This window comes from Notamacropus eugenii, chromosome 5 (assembly GCF_028372415.1).
Source record: "Notamacropus eugenii isolate mMacEug1 chromosome 5, mMacEug1.pri_v2, whole genome shotgun sequence".
NCBI lineage: Eukaryota > Metazoa > Chordata > Mammalia > Diprotodontia > Macropodidae > Notamacropus > Notamacropus eugenii.
Genome location: NC_092876.1, coordinates 75606392 through 75629507, shown reverse-complemented (window position 1 = coordinate 75629507; position 23116 = coordinate 75606392). Strand labels below are relative to the sequence as shown.

Below are 23116 nucleotides of genomic sequence, written 5' to 3'. Positions count from 1 at the left end.
CCTCCTCCAACCCCATCAAATAAAAATGAAACAGTGATCCTAGCCCCAGAGGTCACAATCTCCCTTCTTAGCCAGGCTGCAATTCCCTGGCAGTCAAAGCCTCAATCAAATTCTGGCCAAACTGACTTCTTTCTTACATGACATTCCATCTCCATAGCTTTCGACGTCCCTGTTCCTGTCAAACAAATCCCTCTGTTGTCTGGTGGGGCCTGAAACATCAGGGGTTCATGAGACGCCCCTCCCGCAAGATGAACTTGAATGAAAGAACCCAGAGAAGCAATGCTGACCTCATGGTAGGATTTCAGGGATCAGTTGGGAAGACAATTTTAAGGCAGGTCAGTCTTCCAAGCATCCCTCAAGTCGTGCCAGCGAGGTCTATAGTGGACTATTTTTTTCTTGTAGAATTATATAGAATATGAGAACTAGAAGGGCCCTTGGAACATAGAGTGTCAGAGCTGGAAGATCCCTCAGGGAATATCCAGCCCAGGGACAGATACTTTCTTCAGTAGTAGGCCACATGAACAGAAATCCCTATGTATGTGGGCTGCATGAATTTAATTATGTAATTGCTTACATTCAGCTTTAATTACAGTCACTAACAGAGCCTAGCTTCCAGATTGATTATACATTACTCCCCCTCATACATTCTACCTTCCAGCCAAGCCAGCCTGCTTGTCATTCTCCATCTCCTGTCTCCCTGTCTTTGCCTAGGTCATTCCCACTCCTGGGATCCTTTCCCTTTTAGCCTCTGCCTTTTGGACTCCCTTCAAGACTCAGCCTGAGTGCCCCAAGTCGCACACAAGCATTTCCGAATTCTCTACACCACCCCTCCTATACTTTTTAAGGTCTTCTCCCCACCCTGATATTGCTCAGCTCTTACATTATCTTCTTTTTGCCCCTTCTATCACTACCTGCAACTTAGGCTGCCCGGCACTGAAAGGGAAATTTTCAACTTCTCTTGCCTAGAAATTTGCCTCCACACTATTTCCCAGCCAGTCCCACACGATGCTGCTCTATTTTCCCTATCTGAATGGAAGGCAGAGATGATTTTGTTTGCTTGTTTTTCTATCTATGGTACTTAACACAGGGTCTGATATGTAGTAAGCACATAATAATTGTTCTATCTATCTCTATCAGTACTTCCATCCCTCCATCCATCCATTCATTCATCCATCTATCCATCCATCCATCCAAACATCCATTCATCATCTTGTATCTACTTATGTGTGCCCCCCCCCACAGTAGAATGTAGGCTCCTTAATGGCAAAAAATGGCTTCATTTTTAATTTTTAATCTATGTGTCTCTAATCCCTGGTACATAGATAAATGTTTATTGACTAAATAGTTGAATTCTAGCCTGACATCTGGCTGTAGTGGGGTTTAGCCACAAGGCCAGGGTAGGGCTGTCCTGTAAGCAGTGGGTAGGAGGACAGGCTCTCATGGTAGGCTCATGGACTTCAAGTATCCAGGATTACCTCAGATGGGAACTCCCTGTTGGCATTCAGCCCAGTCCCTCCCTGATGTCTTAGAAGACAATTTCATGAGTTGCCGTGACCCAAAAAAATTCTTCCCCCTAAGGCCAACCTGAAAATGAGCCTCCCTGAACTCTGCCAGGCTGGTCCTCAAATGACACACCATCTGGCTCTGGGCCTTTACTCTAAGCCTTTCTGGTTTGGTCAGGCCTAGGAGAGCTTATATTCCATAGGCAGAGTCTTCAGAATCTCAAGGTTATCTCCATGTCACAAAGAGGTGCTGGGTAAGGACTTTAGTCTAGATGTGTGTGAGCTCAAGTTAAAAATTTTTTAAAAATTGTTTTGCTGAGAATCTCTGGTGGGTTGTACCTTAATGTCAGGTGGGCTGCATGGTAGATGCCTGTGATCTAGCTCAACCCCCTCGTTATAGAGAAGACAATACTGAATGGGATTAACTAGAAGCCTAGCTTCCCATTCATGGTCTTCTACCAAGTCAAGGCAAAGTTGAAGTCTTTGAACCTGGCAAAGCTCAGTGTGGCGTTCAATTCAATAACTATTTATTAAGCTCCTACTATATGTCAGGTATTATGATAGGCAATGAGGACAGAGTGAAAAACGAAATAGTCCCTACCCTCAAGGAACTTATGCTCCACTGGGAGGCAGAAACACAGGTAAGTCAGTACAAAATACATAAGAAATATGTTGTTTTGTTGTTCAGTCATTTTTTAATGTCCGACTCTTGGTGGCCCCATTTGGGGTCTTCTTGGAAAATATTCCTTCTCCAGCTCATTTTACAGATGAGGAAACTGAGGCAAACAGTATACAGAATAATTTGGGAGTGGGTAGAGATATGGCAATCACGAGGGTAAGGAAAGATCTTATGAAAGAGGGGGCACTTGAGCTGAGCCTCAACTTGAGCTAGGCATTCCAAGAAAAGGAGGTGAGTAGGGAGGGCATTCCAGGCCTAAAAGTTGGAAAACAGATGCCCTTAGAGGGGAAGAACAAGTGGGCCAGCCTGCTCCATGTCAAAGTCAGAGTCTGAAGGACTGCCTATATGTTTCTGGGTCTTGGAGCTTTCTCCCTTGTCCTTGTTATGGAATCACAGAATTGCCCAGTGGTAGAGATGCTCATGGTCATTTAGTCTGACCCATATCTGAAAGGAATCCCCACTACAACATACTGATGAGAGATTGGTCATCCAACCTCCACCTGAAGACCTCCAAGGAAGGGGAAGTCACTACGTATAGAGGCAAGTCACTCTACTTGCAGACAGCTAGAATTTTCAAGAAGGGTCTTTTTTAAGTTTTATTTAGTTTTTCTGACATTATGCTCAAACTCACCTCCTTGAAACTTCTACCCATTACTATTGATTTTGCCTTTGGAGGCTAATTAGAACAAGACAGATCTCTCTTCCACATGACAACCACATTTGAAGGCAGTTCTCATGACCCCCTTTGAGTCTTCTCCAGGCTAAATGTGTCCACTTTCCCCAACTGATTGTCATATAGCATGGACTCAAGCCCCTTCTCCATCCTGGAGGCCCTCTTCTGGACACTCTCCAGGTCATCAATGTCTTTCTTAAGGCAACACAATACTCCAGATCTGGAGTATAGTGGAACTCTAGTATAGCCCAAGATTGTATTAGCTCTTCTAGTTACTACATTCTCCTATGGGTTAATATGTAGCTTGTGGTTGACCAAAACATCTCATTTTTTTCTTCAGAGATGCCACATCTTTGTACCTTTTCTATCTTACAATGGTGAAGTTGATTTTTTTGTACCCAAGCTCAACTTTACATTTATTCCTATTGAATTTTATCTTATTAGAATCAGTCCAGTGCTCTAGCCAGTCAAGATCAATCTTTATCAGTGATGTCATCTACAGAGGCTAGGTTAGGAAATCCTGACATCTATATCATCATTCCTCTCCCCCTCGCCCCCACCAAATGCCATGATTGGAATGGGGTAAGTCAGGCAGAAGAAAAGACCTGAGAGTACTCTGTCCTGAGGTCATTCATGGGGCCGTTATAACCTTGGAGGCTTCCTAGGCATCTGGACTGTCCTGAGCACACAGAATTATGGGAACAGCTACCTGAGCTCACATTTCTCCTGGGAGAGTTAAGGGTGACAGGAAATAAGATATATGCGTTATGGTGGGTGCAGAGACCTACCACAATCAGTGATGGATGGTGGAGTAGAGTGTTAATTAAGGAGAACCAGGGGAAGTTTGTTGAATTGAATTGAAATGAGTATGGGGAAATTGAAAAACAAAAAGAGAAAATAACAAGGGATGGGGAAGAGTCTACAAGGTAGGAAGGCATAGAGTGACTTTGGGGTTTCTTCCTCTTGTACCGTCTCTGTGGTGTATAGTTCATGAGTGCTGGATCTGTCCCAGCTTTGGCCTGATGTCCCTTACATGCAGTGTGCACCAGTACAAGGAACAAAGGAGGATAAAGCTGTAGTGCCAGACCCAAACTACTATTGCCTGTTTGAATTCGATCTCCAGATTCCAGTCCCTCAAGCAGGGTGACAGTGGAAGCACCGGGCATCTGTAACTCAGGCAACCTAATGCTCTCCTGTTTTCTCACATCCTGTGTGACTATTTCTATCCCTCCCTAAGTGCACAGCACCTGTCGCTGTGTGCCTGTCTGTGGGTGTTTGTGGGGGTGTGTGGAAGCGCTCGGAAAGTCTGTCACATTTCAGATCACAGACCAAGAGAAGGATGCCAATAGGATGGGGGATGTAATGCCCATTTTGGAGACAAAGAAACTGAGGTCCAGGGAGACTGAATACCTTACCCATGGTCATACCAATATTAATGGCACAGCTGATACTCAAACCCTGTGATTTTCTCATGCTCTTTCCATTCAAAAATAGTGTTGAATGGAAATTCTTCCAACAAATTTAAAGCACTCCACAGCCCCCTTTCTGCACTTACCATAGTGCCTGGCACATCGTAGGCACTTATTACGTTGATTGATTAAATTATTGCAAAGCATTTGGAAGGATGAGCAAGATGGAGGCAGCTCCTTAAGGCTTACTAAGCACTTTTTTTTAGGCAACCCTGTAGAATGAGGCAGAGAATGCACATATTGTCAGCCCCATTTTACAAATAAGAAAACTGAGGCTCGAAGAGTGAAGTAGTTTAGGGTCATTGATATAGAGATGGAAGTAATCTTAGAAGCCATCTAGCCCAATCCTTCATTTTACAGATGAGGAAACTGAGGCACAGGTTGGTTAGGGACCAGGCTAAAGTTCACCCAATTATAAGCAGCAAGCCTGCTGATTTCACTGTGCTGGAGCCAGGATCTTGACCCAAGTTTTCCAATTTCAATTTTCTCCAGAACATTTTGACAAAGAGTAATGAGCTAAGCATGGACTAAGGGTGGGGGAGGGCGTGGCTGCAATACCAATTCCAGAAAGCAGGAACCCAAGGACTCCTTAGCAGTTTCTTCCAAATTGCTTGCTTGCTTCCTTGTTTCTTCCCCTTCAGCATAGCAGTCACTCTATCCCAGGCCCTTCTAGGTAGGACACCTCCTACTTTGAAAATTATTTTTGCAAAGCTTCTGGCCATCCCTCATGTCTCTCTATGGAGCCTTTGGTGGCTTTCTGCTTACTCAAGATACCACTTGTTACCCAATTTGGGGGAGAGGGCAGGATGGGACTCATTCCTAGGGCCCTGAGGGTCATGCCAGCAGGCCTATCCTCTCTTATGCTTAAACCCAGACTCAACCTTCACCAGACTAGGCAGCTGGACTTGAGGAAGTCTCCCCTGGGGATAAAGTTTGCCAGAGAATCTGCTTGAAGACAGAGCTTTCCAAATGCCAGTTCCAGAGGCCAAGAAGGCTGGGAGCAGCTGCTCTAGGGCCTGTGATTACAGACAGACTGAGAGGGCCTCCTCCTATCATGCACCAGAATCCCTGGAGTCTGACCTCACCACTGTGTGGCAATCTCAGCACTTCCATGCCTGTCCTTACTGAGGACAAAACTCACCCACAGGCCCCCCACCTCCATCTGACCATCATCCATGCCAGTCAACATGGTAGGAACTAAATTTAGGACTGGGGTGGAAGGCACAAATGGAGGCCAGGGAGAGTAACAAAAAGATGTTCTGGGAAGTAAGGATAGAGTTGGGGGAGAGTAGGAGTGAGTCTAGGCCAAGGAAGAGCTTACATCAGGAGACAGGAAGCACGTACCATCTGGTAGCTTCCTATAATAACTAATTACTCATGCTAACTAGGTGTTGAGTTTGGTTGTTTGTAAGCAAGCAAGGGACTACAAATGTTATTGGCACCCTCTAAACTCAGTTGGGTCAAAGTCCCAACTGCCATGCCCTATTACTGTGTCCTCCAGGAAAGCCAAGGCCATCACCATTTGTGGCTGAGTCAGTTCCACGGCACTGATGCAAACCCTTTGGGGAAGGGTGAGAGTGGAAGAGGAAGGTAGGAACAAACACAGACTCAGTGCCCTGGAGGGAAACCTACACAGCCATGGGACCCTCCAGGGGATAAGGGAGCCCCACAGATAGCAGTGGATGAAAGCAATAGAACCCAGGGCCTGGATCAGTGATAACAGCTGACATTTACATGGTGCTTAAGCTTTGCCAAACACTTTACATCTACTGTCTAGTATCTACAGATGTAAGCAGACAGAACTAAAGCTATAGTGGTAAAGCTATGGAGAGGTTCCTAACTCAAGTGGGAGGGGGAGCTAAGGAATAACAAGGGACAGAGCCATGATGTGGAAGGACACACTTGGGGCTTACCTTTCAGTGGTATTCTGACTTATTTGAACTGGGTTGGTTGGAGAACAATATTAATCATAGTTGAAAATAATAACTAGCATTTATACCACACTTTATGGTGGCCAAGCGCTTCACAAATATTATATGATTTGATCCTCACAATAATCCTGTGAGGTAGGTCTGCACTTTACAGATGAGCAAACTGAGGCAGGCAGAAAGGAAGTGAATTGTCATTCAGCTAGTGTCTAACGTCAGATCTGAACTCAGGGTTTTGGGACTCCAGGCCCATCACTGTGCCACTTAGCTGCCTGGAGAAGGGAGCGAACTCTCTGGTGACTCCAGCACCTCAGAATTAGAATGCTATGTGTGGGTATGCCAGAGTGAAGAGCTACTTGACTCTAGCAAACAAGTGTTTACGGGGAGCACACCCCTTAAGTACCCTAAGTCTGGAGGACACTATTAGCTTCTGGGGAAAGTGTTGCTCACTAGAGAGTGAAAGAGAGTCAAGTTTCACGGATTGAGGTGCAAACCCTTCGAGTTTTTCTGGTGGGTTTAAAAACAACCATGTCCTGCATTTGACACTCTGTTAGCCTGCGTGGCAGGGATAGGAACTGATGGTCCCTTTTTCCTTTTTTTTCTTGCAGACCTAGACTTGAGCTGAATTCTGATTTTCCCAGGGGAAACCAAGGGTGGGGGCCAACAAGCCAAATTCTGATGTTCCCAGGAAAAAATCCTGGGGGAGGGCATGAGCTGAAGGGAGAATTAAGAGATACCTCCAAGGTTGGATCCAGTCCATATAAACCCAGAGTCTCCCCAGAGAGGTGAAGAGTCTTGTCCAAATTCACTGACAGATAGATGGTAAGTGCCTGAGTGAAATTTTAAAAAATGGTCTTCTGACTGCAGGCTTCTTTCCATAGTTCCCTGGCTTTACATTTTGAAACCTGGAGTTCTCAAGGTCAATACAGCAATAAGGAAGGGCCTTAGTCTGGCACTCAAAGCCCTCCACAATCCTAACCCAGCTGATTCCACTGTCCATTGAACTCTGGTCTCCAGACTACCAATCCAGGATTCTACCCACCATGCCCAGCTACTGTCTCTGTGTCTGGGCACTAGAACTGGCTTTGGGTTCCAATCCTACTACTGCTCCTTGAGGTGACCTTGGGTACATGCCACAACATCTCTGGGCCTCAGTTTCCTTATCTGTAAAACACAGTGATTAGACTGTGCTCTTTAAGCCCTTTTTGGCTTCTAACATTTTATGAGATTGATGAGGGCCCCAGCTGTGAGGCTGACATGGAGTACAGCTCCTGCTAAGGGTGGGAAAGAGGGAGGGGAAGTAGAGACAGATCCCCCAGGAGGGCCTAGGAGGCTTGTTGCATGAGGCAAGGTTGCAAAGAGCTAAATATAGGCTGACCCTCCACGTGGCCGCTGTGGGGGTGGAGGTCCATGACAGTGGCCAAGAGCAATTTGGGAGGTGTGGAGGCCTGAGAAGGGAAGGAGTGATTTCACCTGACAGCAAAGATTGCTGACAGGAAGTGCTGGCACCCAGTTTGACAGGGAAAGTTCAAGACAGACATTGGGATCTATTTCCTGGCAGCCAGAGGCATTAGGTCATGGAGAAATCTCTTCTCTAGGAGGAGGGAAGGAGCTGCTCCCTCAGCAGACAGACACCGGGAGAAGGCCAATCCAAACCCCTCACCCCACCCCCTCGCAAAATAATCCAAGCTCCTTTGAGAGATATTAGAGGGAGAACAGCTCTATCCCCTCCCCTCCTGACCAGACACTCACTGTGCTCCAGCAGCTGGAGACAGGGGGACTTCCCACCCTCCCACTTCTTCCTCTCCCGAACATGCTGCTGAGCGGCTCATAGAACTATCTCTCAGGGTTCAAAACTTCATTGATCAGAGAGTCCTTCCTGAAAGGTGAAAAGTCATTCCCCATGAGACAAATTAATAAATGGATAAGAGTTCCAACCTGGCTCTTGCTGACTCCAAGTCTCACCCTTATCCATTCCTAGCTGTGTAACCCTAGGTAAGTCACTTAAATTCTCTGGGGCCTCAGTTTCCTCTTCTGTAAGACCTGTTGGACTGGATGACCTCTGAGGCCCCTTCCAAGCTCAAAATCCAGGCTCCTATAATATTGTATATGTGTTAGGGCTCTTTAAAATCCCAGAATCTTAGAGCTGGAAGAGAGGGACCTCAGAGGGAATGTAGTACAATCTATCAGTATCCAAGTAGACATTCCTGACAGGGACCAGCCAATATCTACTTGATGAGCTAGATCAGGGGGAGGAATTTGTGGCCTGGAGGTCACATGTAGCCTTCTAGATCCTCAAGTGTGGCCCTTTGACTGAATCTAAACTTCACAGAACAAATCCCCTTAATAAAAAGATTTGTTCTGTAAAACTTGGACTTAATCAAGAGGCCGTACCTAAGGACCTAGAAGGCCACATGTGGACTCTAGGCCATAGGTTCCCCACCCCTGATAGAATGTTTGGGGGTAGAAGCAGGGGAGGGAACAGGAGGATCTCCACCTTGTGAGACAAGCCCCTTCTACTTTAGGACAATTCTGACTCAAGGACATTTATTCCTTGTATGGTACCCACATCTCCCTCTCAGAAACTTACAAAAGCTCTTTCATATACATAATTTCATTTACAAAAGGAGCAGGAGTAATTATCCCCATCTTACAGAGAGGAAAATGAAGTTTCAGACTATTCAAGGGAAGGACTCAAGGTCATACAGTTGATAAAGACTAGAGCCCGGTTCTAAGGATAAGGGATCTATTCACTGCCCCCACTCTACATCACAGTCAGCAAGGGGGCATTCTCAAGCATCCTTGATGCCTCCTGGAATTCAGTTCAATACCACAAACTTTCATCTTAATAAAGGCCTACAAATAAACATGATGCCTTTGACCTTGCCAGGCACTGGGGAGAGAAAGATAGTACTGAATTACAGAATTTTGGAGCTACAAGGACCATTAAAGGTTAGCTCATCTCTATCTGATCAGGAATACTCTTTATACCATTTTCAGTTAGGTGGTCATCCAACCTTTATGGGGCAGCGAGGTGGCTCAGTGGATAGAGTATCAGCCCTAGAGTCACGAGGACCTGAGTTCAAATCTATCTTCAGACACTTATTAGCTATGTGACTGTTGGCAAGTCACTTAACTCTCTTTGCCTCAGCTCCTCATCTATAAAATGAGCTGGAGAAGGAAATGGCAAACTACTTCAGTATCTTTGCCCAGAAAACCCTAAATGAGGTCACAAAGAGTCAGACATGACTGAAACGACTCAATAATATTCAACCTTGGTTTGAAGACCTCAGAGGAGGATAAATTGCTTCTCTCTCCAGTCAGCCCATTCCACTTTTGGATCACTGTGGTTTTTCAATCAATCAATTAACAAGCTCCTAGTATTTACTAGACATTGGGGATACAAAGAGAAAACAGGCCCTGCCCTCAAAGACTTATATTCTATCTAGGAAACAGCATGCACATGGAATCCATGTTTTCCTTTCTATAACTTCCCCCCTACTTGTTTCTATTTTTGCCCTCTTATGCCAATCAGAAGAAGTCTGATTTCTTTTCTACATGATAGTCCTTCAACTCAATTCAATCCAAGAAGCATAAGAGGCAGCAGGTTCAAATCCTTCCTCTGACCTACTGGGCATGTGACCCTGGACAGCTCTCTCAGATGATATGATGCAGAAGAGCTGCCGAGCTGCCCCAGATCTCTTCAGAGGGTGACCACCACATGGATGAAAGTGCAGGTCCAGAACAAAAAAAAAAAAACCTTAGCAACACATTTATTAAGGAACTATTATGTTCAAAACACTGTACTAGGCATGGGAGAGAAGGAAGGAAAGATGTATTTATTCAGTGCCTACTATGTGCCAGGCTCTAAGCATTTTGTAAATACTATCATGTGAGCCTCATAATCCTATAAGGCAGGTGCTATTATTCTCCCCATTTTACAGTTGAGGAAAATGAGACAAATGAAAGTTAGGTGACTTGCTCAGGGTCATACAGTCAGTGCACAACTGAGGCTAGATTTGACCTAGAGTCTTTCTGACTCTTAGAGAAGGACATGGCAAACCACTCCAGTATCTTTGCCAAATGGGGTCACAAAGAGTCACAAATATGACTTTAAAAAAAATAATGGAAGGACTTTCTGATTCTAGGTCCAGCACTCCATGCACTGCTCGACCTAGCTGCCAACAAGCATTTAATAAGCATTTATTAAATGCTAGGCACTGTGGTAGGCACTGCAAATGCAAAGGAAAAACTAGGTCCTTCCCTCAAGAAGCTTAGGTTCTAATGGAGGAGACCTAGATAGCGATATGTACATCTGTTTGTATATATTTATATGAATACATTCAAGATGCATCTAGATACTCCATAGAGTACAATCAAACAGCTCCTGCCTTCAGGAAGCTTTCTTACATTCAAATGGAAAGATAGTATATCCTGAATTAAAGAGCCTAAAGCCCAGATTCTTTGAAGAGGCCAGGAGAGCATAGGATCATCACTTTGGAACAAGAAATGACCTTAAAGACTGTCCAGTTCAACCTCCTCACGTGAGAAATGAGGAAACTGAGTCACAAAGAGATGAAGTGACCATCGGTAGAGTTGGCAGCAGAATCAGGATTTGAACTCAAGTCCCCTGACTAAATTCAACAACATGCTTCCTCTTGCTCCACTCTGAGGTCTAGGGCTATGTGCCGCCTGCACTGAACCAGAGTACATACTCAAAGCTGTCTTGCACATGGGGCGGCCAGATAATCCTGTTCCAGTATATGGAGGAATAAGTGACTAAGAGGGAAGCTGTGGAAGGAAAAGTAAGGCATACAGCCAAAATGTCACTCATAATCCTTCAACAAATATTTACTGAGTCACACCCTTTGTGAAACTCTGGGGTAGGAGAGTGGGGAAGGGAGTGGTATGTGTGTATGTATATGTGTGAGTGTGTGCATGTGTGCACATGTGTACGTGTGTGTGTATGAGAAAGAGGGAGGGAATGGCTAGAAGAGAAGTCATGTTCCTCCTGGGGACAACTGGGTGGTGCAATGGATAGAACACTGGGCTTGGTGTCAGGGAGACTTATCTTTGTGAGTTCAAATCTAGTTTCAGACACTGTGTGACCTTGGGCAAGTTTGCCCCACTTGTCTCAGTTTCCCTATCTGTAAAATAAGCTGGAGGAGGAAATGGCAAACCACTCCAATATCTCTGCCAAAGAAAACCCCAAATAGGGAAGAATCATACACCACTGAAAACAATTGAACAATAACATGTTCCTCCCTGCCCTGATCTCAAGGAATTTACAGATATAACTCAGAGCTACAGGTTTAGTTAGGACCTTGAAGAACAACTAGTCCCATCACTACTCAAAAGAGATGTCTCCTTTAGAACAACAGGACTCTGGGTTCAAATCCCATGTCTGATATGTTCTACCTGAGATACTTTAGGTAAATCCTTCCTGGCCAGGCCTCAGTGTCCTTGTCTGTAAAAGTAGGGGTTGGGACTAAATGACATCCAAGATCCCTCCTAGCTCCTCATCTGGGATCCTCTGATGGCAAGTGGTTGTGCAGCATCTGCTTGAAGACCTATAGGAAGGAGGAAACTACTAGCTCCCAGGGCATTCATTTCACATTTGGACAGCTCTGATTGTTAGACACTCAGAAGGATGGATGGACAGATAGACAGATGGATAGACAGACAGACAGAGAGATCAATTGATCAATTGATAGATAGATAGATGGATGGATAGATAGGTAGGAAGATGGATAAGTGCATAGATGAATAGATAGATGGATAAGATATAGATAGGTTGATATAGATAGATAGATGGATGGATAGGTAGGATAGATGATGGATAAGTGGATAGATGGATAGACAGGTGGGTAGAAGCTAGATAAGTGGATGGATGGATGAATGGATAGATAGGATAGATGGATAGATAGAAGGGTAGATGATGGATAAGTGGGTAGATAAATTAATGACAGAGCACTTATTAAGCATTTACTATGTTCCAGGGACTGTGTTAAGTACTGGGAATGCAAATACAAGCTAGCAAAGCAGTTCTTAGTCCTCAAGGGACATTTCATTTTAATGGGTGAAAACAACACAATGGAGCGTGAGAACAAGGGGCCTTATTTTGAGCCACAGTCTGCCTCTCCATAGCTTCCACCCATTTCTCCTCATCTGCCTTCTGGCAGTCAAAGCAAGTTGGATTTATTTTCCATACAATGGCCTCCAAGGCCATTTTAGGAAGGGAGATTGTGTGGTACAGCAGATGGAGTCTGAAGACCTCAGCTCCAAAGCAGTCTCTGATTCTTGCTGCTCCTGAGGCCCCTGAGAGTCTCTTCCAACACTAGATCTAGGATCTCAGGAAGGAGGCTACATGTGCCAATGGGAATAGCATGGGTTTGGAGTCTGAGGACCTGACTTGGGATGCTGACTCTGACACCTACTAGCTGAGCGATGATGGGGAAGTCATTTAACTACTCTTGGACTCAGTTCATCATCTATAAAAAGAAAGGTTTGAACCATTGATTTTCCAAAATCCCTTTCTGCCCCAAGCCTGTGATCCTGCGCTCCCACTCAGGCCCCTCCACACACATATCTTAAATGGTCTCTTTGCCAGGTAAATGTTTCCAGTTCCTGAGATCCTCACAAGACATGGTTTCCAGTTCCCTCCTCACCCTAGCTACCCTCCATTGAACTCGCCTCAAGCTTCATAGCTCCCAGACCCAAACACAGTCCTCCAAAGGTGGTCTGATCATGGAGATAATGATAGGCCTTTCACCTCCCTACTCACAGACACTGGACATGGACACTATGCTTCTGGGAACAATTAGAACACTATTGGAGGCTATATTCCAGAAGGCTCACTTGGTGAAGGGAGAACCCAGGGAAAAATGAGTTCTATATATGCTGGAGGGGTCAGGAAAAGCTTCATGAGAGAGGTGTGGGACTGGAGTAGGACCTTGAAGGATAGATTTTGGTGATAACAATGATGACAGCTGATAATGTGGCTGACATTTATATAGCACTCCAAAGGTTACAAAGTGCTTTAAATGCATTATCTCATTTGAATCTTACAATAACTCTGTGAGGCAAGTGCTAGAAATCTAATTATCCCTATTTGACAGATAAGGAAACTGAGGCTGAAAGGTGGAGCAGCTAGGGTCATCCAGTTAGCAGGTATCAGAGATGGGTTCTGAAACCAAGTCTTCTTGATTCTAAACCCACCCCTCCACCCCATGAACCAAGCCATTTGGAGTCATAACAACTACCTTTTATCTAACACTCTCCAATTTCTAAGTCCCCCACCCAGACCCCTAAAACCACACAGCCTCTCAGAAGACCTAAGCTGAATTAATCACCCTGCCACTTACCAGCTATGTGACCTTAGGCAACTAATTTCACATGCCCTGGCCTTAGTTTCCTTCTCTTTAGAAAGAGAGGATGCATCTAGACCAGAGTTGGGGAACCCAAGGTCTGAAGGTCACATATGATTTTTTGACTGAATCCAAATTTTACCAGGTCTAGACAGTCTTGATAACTGGTCTAGACAGTCATCAAGGGACCTTCTACATTATATAAGCTATTAACATGTGAGCTAGAATTGAGGGAATGGTCTTTATGGAGTAGATAGTCATTGTGCTTATTCTTCGTTTTCAAAGAGGACCATGACATCAGGGAAATGATGACGTGACTTGCAGTTGTCATAGGTGAAGGGGTAGAGAGAGGGCATTCTTTGCATGGGGAACTATGGGAAAAAAAGGGATCAGACTGTAATCTCCCTGAGGGTAGGCACTGTTATTATTTTTGTCTTTGTGTCCCCAGATGCTGTGTCCAGAACACAACAGGTGCTAAATAGCATGATAAATGCTGGTTCATAGAGAGATTGATTGACTGACTAGAGTTTGGTTGGATCAGAAAAAGCAGAGTGAATGGAAAGAGAAAGAAACGGCAGGACTTCAGTGGGCTTAGGAGTGAGATCTGCCCCCAGAATGATCTGCTAAAAACCCCTACCAGAATACATGCTTCAGCATTGACAGAAACAGAAGATGCATGATGCTGATGCTAGAGTGTGGGTTCATGGGGCAGAGAGGCAGCAAACGTCAGTACCCAAAGGGACCCAGAGAGCTGAGCTTCCGAGAGGGTTCATCCTCAGCCTTCCTGATGCCCGGTGTTTCCCCTGCCCCACAATCCACCCTGACACTAGAGACAGTGTCTTTCTTTCTTTTTTTTCTTTCTTTCTCTTTCTTTCTTTCTTTCCTTCTTTCCTTCCTTCCTTTTTTCTTTCCTTCCTTCTTTCTCTTTCCTTCCTTTGTGTTCTTTCTTTCCTTTCCTTTGTCCTTCCTTTCTTCTTTTCTTCCTTCTTTTCTTCTTTCCTTCCTTATTTCTTGCTCTTTTTTCTTTCCTTCTCTCTTTTTTCTTCCTTCCTTCTTTTCCTCTTTCCTCTTCTTCCTTCTCCCTCTCTTCCTCCTCCTTCCCCTCCCTCTCTTCCTTCCCCTCCTCCTTCTTTCTAGGAGTGTGTCTAAGGAAAGTACCCAGGTTGAAAAGGGGACTAGAACTCATGCCAAGGAGGACCATAAAGGGCTAACACATTCTGGGAAACATGTATCAGAATGGAATCATCCAATCATAGATTTAGAGCTGGAAAAAGCCTTCTGAGTCAGTGAGTTCAACCCCTTCCTTTTACAGATGGAAAATGAGGCCAAGTGAGGTTAAATGACTTGCCCAGGGTCACACAAGATAAAGCATTTATTAAATGCCTCCTATGTGCCAGGCCTCAAGCTAAGCACTGTGGATACAAAGGAAGGCCAAAACAGGGCTCTTCCAGTCTAATGGGGAAGACAACATTCAGACAACTCCATACAAGCAAGATATCTTGGGATGAACTGGAGGCAATCTCAGAGGGAGGGCCTTGGCATTAAGGGGGATTAAAAAATGCCTCTTGCAGAAGGTGGGATGGAACTGGGAAGTATTTCAGGCAGGATTCAAACCCAGGGCTCTATCCACTCCATGACTACCATCTTCAAGTACTTGAAGCTATGAAGAATTTGGCCCCAGAAAGCAGAACTATGAGCAGACAGGCAGCTTCTAACACAACATAAGGAAAGATCTGCTAACAATCATTGCTTTCCAAAAGTAGAATGGGCAGCCTCTGATGGCAGTAAGCTCCCCATCACTGGGGAACCTTCAAGCAAAGGCTGAATGGCCTCTAGTCAGGGATACTGAAGGTGGTGTGGCAGGGGAGTGCCCTTTGGATGGGGCTGGAGTAGGTGACCTTTGGGGCTCCGTGATCCATCTCAGCAGGTCTGAGTACACAGTCAGTGTTTAATAAATATCTGTGGATGGATTCCCTTGTGGCAATTACAAAGGTGGAGTTGGTGAGGTTAGGGAAGGTAGGATTCCCAGCCCACTGAAGCAATGCTTCTGGTTGAGGGCTGGGGGGGACAGAGAGACTCTTCCAGAGCAGTCTGGGAGCAGGATCTTGGCTCTTCTCTCACTCCCAAAACAGCAAGTTGGAGCCTGCCTTTCTATTCTGTTCTCAGCTCTCTCCTCTTCCGAGGCACCAGTCCTGACACCAGCGACACCACACTGGCTCTTTCCTGCCCAGGGGCTCATCTCCAATTGTTTTCTGGCCTGCTGGGCCTTCGGCTCTCCAGCAATGATCTATGATTTATGACTGATGAGCGCTGCATCTGTGGGAAAAGGAAGGTCCAAGGGGAGGAGGGAAGCATGAAGGCTATTCGATGATTCTGGCTGGATATTTTAAATCAATAATTCAAAGAGGGCCAGGGAGGTGGGGGAGGTGGGCTTGGAACACTTCTTAGGGCTTTTCAGAAAGAAGTTCCTTAACAACTCTCCCTCCCCCTCCCCCCAGGGCTTTCCTCTCTGATAGAAAGTCCGTATGACATCCTAGAGCTCACCTTAGGCTGTCCCTTGGGTCTCAAAGGGCACGAGAGTCAGGCACTTGGCCTGGCATGGGGGTAGAGGGTGGTCTTCAGTGACAGGAGACAAAACAGCTGTTTGCCTCCTGGACGGGTAAGAACTCTGTTGCCTCAGCCTGAAAAATTAACTGCTATATTTAAAAGCATTGTTCAGTTGTTATGGCAACGAAGGGCCTAAGAATAATATAAAAAGAAAATGATATGCCAGGTTGTCATAGGCAACCAGATTTTAAGGGGAGGGGGGTATATGGCAAAGTGGGGCAGGGTTGAAGTTCAAACTCTCTCCCTGCTCGCTCTGGTGCCAACTGCCCCTCCAACATCTCAGAGGCACCTGGGGGCCTGACACTTGGGCTCTGGACCCAGGCCCAGGGCAAAAGGGAAATTGCTCTCCCTTGGCTATTGAGCCTAAGGACAAAAGTGGTTTCCTTTTCCTATTTGCTGGGCACCTGACCCCACCTTCGAAACCTGAGCCCAGACGCCCTCCCAAACAGATGGCCAGGGAGACGGTCCAAAAATAACCTCCCAGCCCCCTCCCCCTTCCAACCTGGGAACACTTCCCTCTCCCCCAAGGCTGGCAAGACTCCCTAAGGGCCACCAAAGGCAGCAGATGGGCAAAGTACAGGCTAAGTGCTAGAGATGAGCTTATTGATCCCTAGGCCTAGATGTTAAAGCTGGAACACAGCCCAGGACTGAGCAGAGGCAGTGTGGAGTGATGCAGAGTACTGGCCTCAGGGTCAGGAAGACTTGGGTTCGAATCCCATCTCAGAGACTCGCTGTTCCACTCCAGGTAAATCATTTCAATTTTCTGGATCTCAGTTCTCACTTGACTCAATGACCTCTAAGGTCCTGCCCTGCTCTAGATCTGTGAACCTAGAGGGTCCCTGCCACTGGAGCTACTGCCAAAAGAAGGGGGAGAAGGATTGGGGAGGCAGGAAGAGTCCTAGCAGGTGAGGCCCTTAGTCTGGGATAGTCTGATGCTACTTTTCCTAAAGATGGGCCTCAGTTGTCCCACAAGGAGGTTTCCTAGATAGTCTGGAGGGAGAGGGGAAGGAATCACAGAATATATGGAAAGGACCACAGAGGATATCTAGTCCAAGCTGTAAGGGACCAAGTGGCCCTTTTATATCCCCCTCCTCCAAGTGGACAGCCAGCCTTCATCTGAAGAACTTAAGCAAGACAGAATCTCCTACTTTCTAGCATTAGAAAGTAGAGCTTGACATCAAGCCTCATTCCTAGTCTTGGCACCTTCCTCTCATTTCCGGTTCTGCCCTTGGAACAAGCATGATGTGCTTGATGCCTCTTCCCTATGAAAGCTCTCCAGGTCCTCAAAGATATCGATCACATTCTCCACCCCTAAATCATCACTTTCTTGGCCCATGGACCTGGCACATAGTAGGCACTTAAATGTTTATTTACTTGACTTGGATTTCCAGGTCAAACATGCCCAGACGATCCCTCAGCGGATCCCCATATGGTTAGGAACCTGTGCTCCAACTTTGCTGGGGCATGTCAGGAAGCCGAGTCCTTCACCTTACCCCCATGGCAGGAATGCAAGAAATTAGGACAAAATTGTGACCTCCCATAGCAGAAAGGGACAGAAAAAGGAGACAGAGACAGAGGAGAGAGACAGAGACAGACAGAGACAGAGAGAGAGAGAGAAGAGAAAGAGAGACAGAGAGACAGAGACGCAGAGAGAGAAATCCAAAGTCCAACATCAATAGCATCCTCCTGTAAATGAGGCAAGCCAAGGTTACCAGCAGGGACAATGTGGCCATTAACAAAATGATCTAAACAGACCCTGAGCACCTACCTGAGATCAAGGGTGGGCAGATACACAGGGAGAATCAAAGTATCTAAGAACTGAGAGGGAACTCAGATGTATCCAGGCCTAACTAAGGCCTGTCTAAGGCTGTCTAAGAATGATAATAGTTCACATTTATATATCGGTATATGTGTGTGTATGTGTGTCCATGCACATGTGCATATACATATGTATACACACATATATACACACATATGTATACACACATACATATATGTGCATATAATACATATACATGTGTATTGTATATCTATCTACCTCTATGTATGTGAGTGTGTCTCTATGTGTGTAGCTTCAAGGTTTGAAAAGTCTTTACAAGCAATATTTCTTCTGAGCCTCAGAACAACCCTGGAAGGAGGTAGGTGCTACTGTTATAAATTAGATGATGGATAAATAAATAAATTAGATGATTGATCAATCAATAGCTAGATGATAGATAGATAGTAGCTAGATAGAACATTTATTAAGTATTGACTATTTAAATACTTAAATACTACGTATTTACTATTTATTTACTTAGCACTGTGCTAAGCAAATACAAATACAAGTAAAAAACACTAGTCCCTATTCAAGGAGCTTAAATTCTAATGGGGGGGCACCTAAAGGGGCGCTTCAAAGCTGGGAGAGAAAGAAATAGTGTAGAGGACTGAGGCAGGGAGCAAGACTTCTTGTGAGAGGTAAAGAAGTCAGGAAAAAGAGGAGAGGTGAGAGGGAAGATGGGAACATCATCTTGAGGAATGATCTTCTGGCCTAGGGTCTCACAGATCAGAACAGAAAGCCCCAGGGTGGAGGTATCTCTAGGGTGAGAAGGCTGCTGTCACAGAGGTAGAGAAATTTGGAGAGTGTGGGATGGAGTCAGAAGTCCACTTTATAGCCAAAGAAACTAGGTCTCATGCCTGAGGTGGGATCTGAAATCAGGTTTGAACTCCAAGTCCAGCACTCTACTGACTCGAGATACTTCTCCAACATTCTTGACAAGTGAAGATTCAGCCTTTTCTTGAAGCCCTCCCATGAGGAGGAGCACCCCATTTAACTTTTGGATAGCTAGCTGTTGTTAAGAAGCTTTTTCTGATGTCTAGCCCAAATTTCCATCTTTGCAAATCCCACTCCTTGCTTCCAGTGATGCCTTCTGGGGCCAAGTAGATCAAGTCCAATATTTCTTCTTTGAATGCCCAAAGACCCTTCCTATGTCTCCCACTCTCCACCCCCAAGTCATCTCTTCTGTGGACTAAAAACCTCCAGATCCTTCCATTATTCCTCATGGTTTTACCTTGAGGTCCTTTACCATCCTAGAAGCTACATTGCCAATCCTCACAGAGTTTGTGATCTGAGCGCACAAGGGATGGACTTTCCTAGGGACCATCCAGTCATAGAATTGCATTGTGGCTAGAACGGACCTTGGAGGGCACCTTGTCAACCTCTATCTAAGCAAGAGCCCTTTCCATGGCATCCCTGACAAGGGACCCCTCAGATTAAAGGTCTTATTCATCCATCTCCATCTGGAAGAGACTGGAGTTACTGTCAAAGGACCTTGGGCCCAATTCCTAGTTTTGCTAACACTTAGAGCTACCCCAGAGTCAACGGGCTTCCTAAGGTCATGGGTTCTCCATCAGTGGAGGTCCTTGCACAGAGGCTAGATACTACAGAGGAGATTCCCATTCAGGGCCCTTGGCAGCTCTAGGGTACTGGAATAAATCACTTCCCCTAGGTAATGTTAAGTCACTATGTAGCCACAGATATCTTTCCTATTTGTGTTTGAGCCCACAAGGTCTAGGGTTTCTTAGCCTTGTTTCAAGTTCAGGGCCCCTTTGGCAGGCTGGTGAAGCTTAAGGATACTTTTGCAAAATCATCTTTTTAAATGTATAAGATTACAAAGGAAACAAATTTTATTGAAATAAAGATATATTTTCCCCATCCACGCTCATGAGCTCCCTGATATCTGTCTGTAGACCCCTTGAGAGTCTGTGGATCCCAGGTTCAGAATCCCTGGCCCAGTGTAGCCTCCTCATTTCCCAGATGAGGAATCAGAGCATCAGAAAGGAGAAATAACACATCCAAGATAACTCAAGTAAGGAGGCATAATTCAACCACTCAGTTTGACCCACCTTTAGTAAATACCACCTTTGGGCAAAGTAGTGTGCTAGGGGCTAGTGAGAGAAGGGCAGAAACACGACATTCCCTGCCCCCAAGGAGCTTATATTCTATGGAAGGGATAGGACATGGACCCAAGTGAGTAAATAGAAAGTAATTTAAGAAAAGAAAGAGGGCTAATAACTGGGATCAGGAATAATCTCCTATAGGAGAGGGTACCCAAGCTGAGCTTTGAAGGAACCCAGGCATTCTAGAAAGTAGAGGTGAAATAGGAGAGTATTCCAAGTATGGCAGACAACGTGAACAAAGGCACACAGGTGGGAAATTACAGTTAGCAGGCCATTTTGAATGAAGAGTGAATGAAGAGGAGTAACATGAAATAAGGCTGGAAAGGTAAGTGGGGGGCTTAAAATGTAAGGCCGATGATTTCATATTTTATCCTAGAGGTAATGAATAAAAATAAGAAAAGCATAATTATATGTGTGTGTGTGTATGTGTCACACACACACACAAATTCAGTGATTTAAGGATCCATGGTTTCATCAGGATACAGGCTCTCTCCCTCCATACAGGACGTAGACCCTTCATGCCTTACTGGCAGGTTGTCTTTGCTAGATTCTGAAACTGTAATAATTTATGTCCTGGGGCCCAATCATCTGGTGATGAGCTTCTTTGAACCTAGCTGAGCTGATGCTCAGATGAGCCTCATAGTCCATTGCTGAGCCCCCACTAGGAGCCTTTTCAGCTGGGTAGGCCCTGCCAGAATGAGATATCTGCTGGCAAAGCTTTGAAAATTCAAGGTCAAGTCCACCCCCATGAGGCACTGGAGGAGGACTTGAGTGGAGGATTAATAATTATGTGTTTCTTTAATTCACTGGATCCATGAGCTCATAGGTGTGGGGAAGGTTTATGTCTACCTAGCACTTTACAGTTTCAGGAAGATGAAACTAATGCCCAAAAGAGAAGGGACTGACCCAAGGTCACATTGTGAGTTGGCTGAAAAGCCTGGGCCCTAACCCAGGTCTCCTGCCTCTCTAACTCCTCCATAAGCTGTCTCCCTTGGAGAAAAGGAGAAGGTGCTGCTGAAATCTAAAGAATGGAGTCTCCACACTCAGTAGAAAGGCCCAGGGATGTAGGTTAGCCCCTCCCACCCAGGGGGCTAGGAGGGTGTCTAAACAATGGGGGAGACCCAGCTGGTTAGAAGAAAATAAGGACTATGGCATTCTCACCTTAGAAATAATCTGGGAAGCCTTGTGGGAACCTAACACATAAACTCAGAGACTCAGAAACACACACACACACACACACACACACACACACACGAACATGCAAACACAGACACACACTTGATCACATCTCTCTAGCACTGCCCAGTCCTGGCCCCAACCCTAAGGAAGGAGACTTTCTCATCAGGGATAGGTAGGGGTAGAGCTCATTCTCCTGAGAACTTGAAAGGCTTTTGTAATCGTAGGTGAGTCCTAGCAACATCTGTCTCTGCTCAGCAGAAGCGTGTTAACAGTGAGTTAACAGCTGTGGGCCAGAGGCACCCACACCAACCCCCAATATTTACAAAGTTTACCCCACCATGTGCCAGCTCTGTATGCCCCTCCCCTATCTCCACCTCCACTTCTACACTAAGTTGGGATGGTGGAGCAGTGGGAGGCTCAGGCCCTGCCTTGGAGAAGCTCACAATCTGGCTGAGAAGACAAGAGACACACTCCAAATCATCAGAGGAAGACTTAGGCTGGGTGGGGGGGACCCAGGCTACAGATACTAGAATTGGTATTCTGAGTAACGAAGTCATCTAAATGACCTTGCTTTCAGGAGGAGGCAGAACAGGGCCTGGGCCTTTAAGGATTACCATAAATGAGAGGGCTGTTACACTTTCCCTGCTCCATGTTTATAGGGTATCCTAGGCAAGTGATTTCTCCTTTTAGCACCTCCCTTTCTCTGCCCACCAAACAGATTTAACATGTTTCAGGAGACATAAAACTCCTGATCAAGGAAGTGACATTAGAGCTGTCAGCACCAGTGGGGGGGAAACGGGGGAGGAAGGAGGAGTCTGGGTGTCTGACAATAATCACATTTCTCCCTTTCCTTCCCCCATAACAGCAAGTGTCCTAGATGAATGTGATAGACTCTACCATGTTTGAGAATGGAATTCTACTCCATGACTTCCCAAAGCAGGACTCCCCAGAATTTAATGTGGCACATAGGAGGTATTTAATATATGCTTATGGACCGACTACAACATGCCTAGTAAGTTGTCATCTGGTACTTGAAGACTTCTGGTGATGGCAGCTCATTACTTTGGGAGGTAGTCCACAAGCATTTTGTAACCATCTACTGTGAGTCAGTGGGCAGCTATGTGGTACAATGGATAGAGTGACAGGCCTGAAGTCGGAAAGACTCATCATCCATTAGCTGTGTGTCCCTGGGCAAGTCACTTAACCCTGTCTGCCTCAGTTTCCTCATCTGTCAAATGAGCTGGAGAAAGAAAGAGCAATCCACTCCAGTATCTTCGCCAAGAAAATCCAAATGGGGTCATGAAGACTCAAAAATGACTGCACATTTGATGATGCTAAGCGCTGGGCATGTCATTTTGTGGTCTTACATCAGTGATTTTTTTTTCAGAGGGGGAAGAGATTGGTGTTGTGCATCTGTACTTGTGTTTTCATGGATGTAAGGACTTCCCAAAGAGGAAGCTCTCTCTATTGATGCAGATAGGCAATTATCTGTGCTTTAAAGTCTTAGAGAGTCATCTGGGGGTATTGAGAGATTAAATGACACCCCCATTCACACAGCTAGCCTATGTCAGAGTTAGGACTTGAACTCCCTGAGTCCAGGCTTCTAAGCTTTCCTTCACCCTTCCTTTCCAGTGTTCAGACAACATAGATGAAAAACATCACCTTGTAGGGAGCAGAAGGGGATGGAGGGAAAGATGTCTGAGATGGTAAGTTTTTCTCCACAAGATAAGGCCAGGCCACAAGCAGCTAGGACAACAGCTAAGGGAAAGATAT

The 23116-nt window shown here is 45.5% G+C and overlaps 1 protein-coding gene across 7 annotated transcripts in view; it reads right to left on the bottom strand.

Moving 5' to 3' along the window:
• Positions 1-23116, bottom strand: part of HIVEP3 (HIVEP zinc finger 3) — a 656876-nt gene that overhangs the window by 209095 nt on the left and 424665 nt on the right. The gene's annotated exons all lie outside the window — the stretch shown is intronic.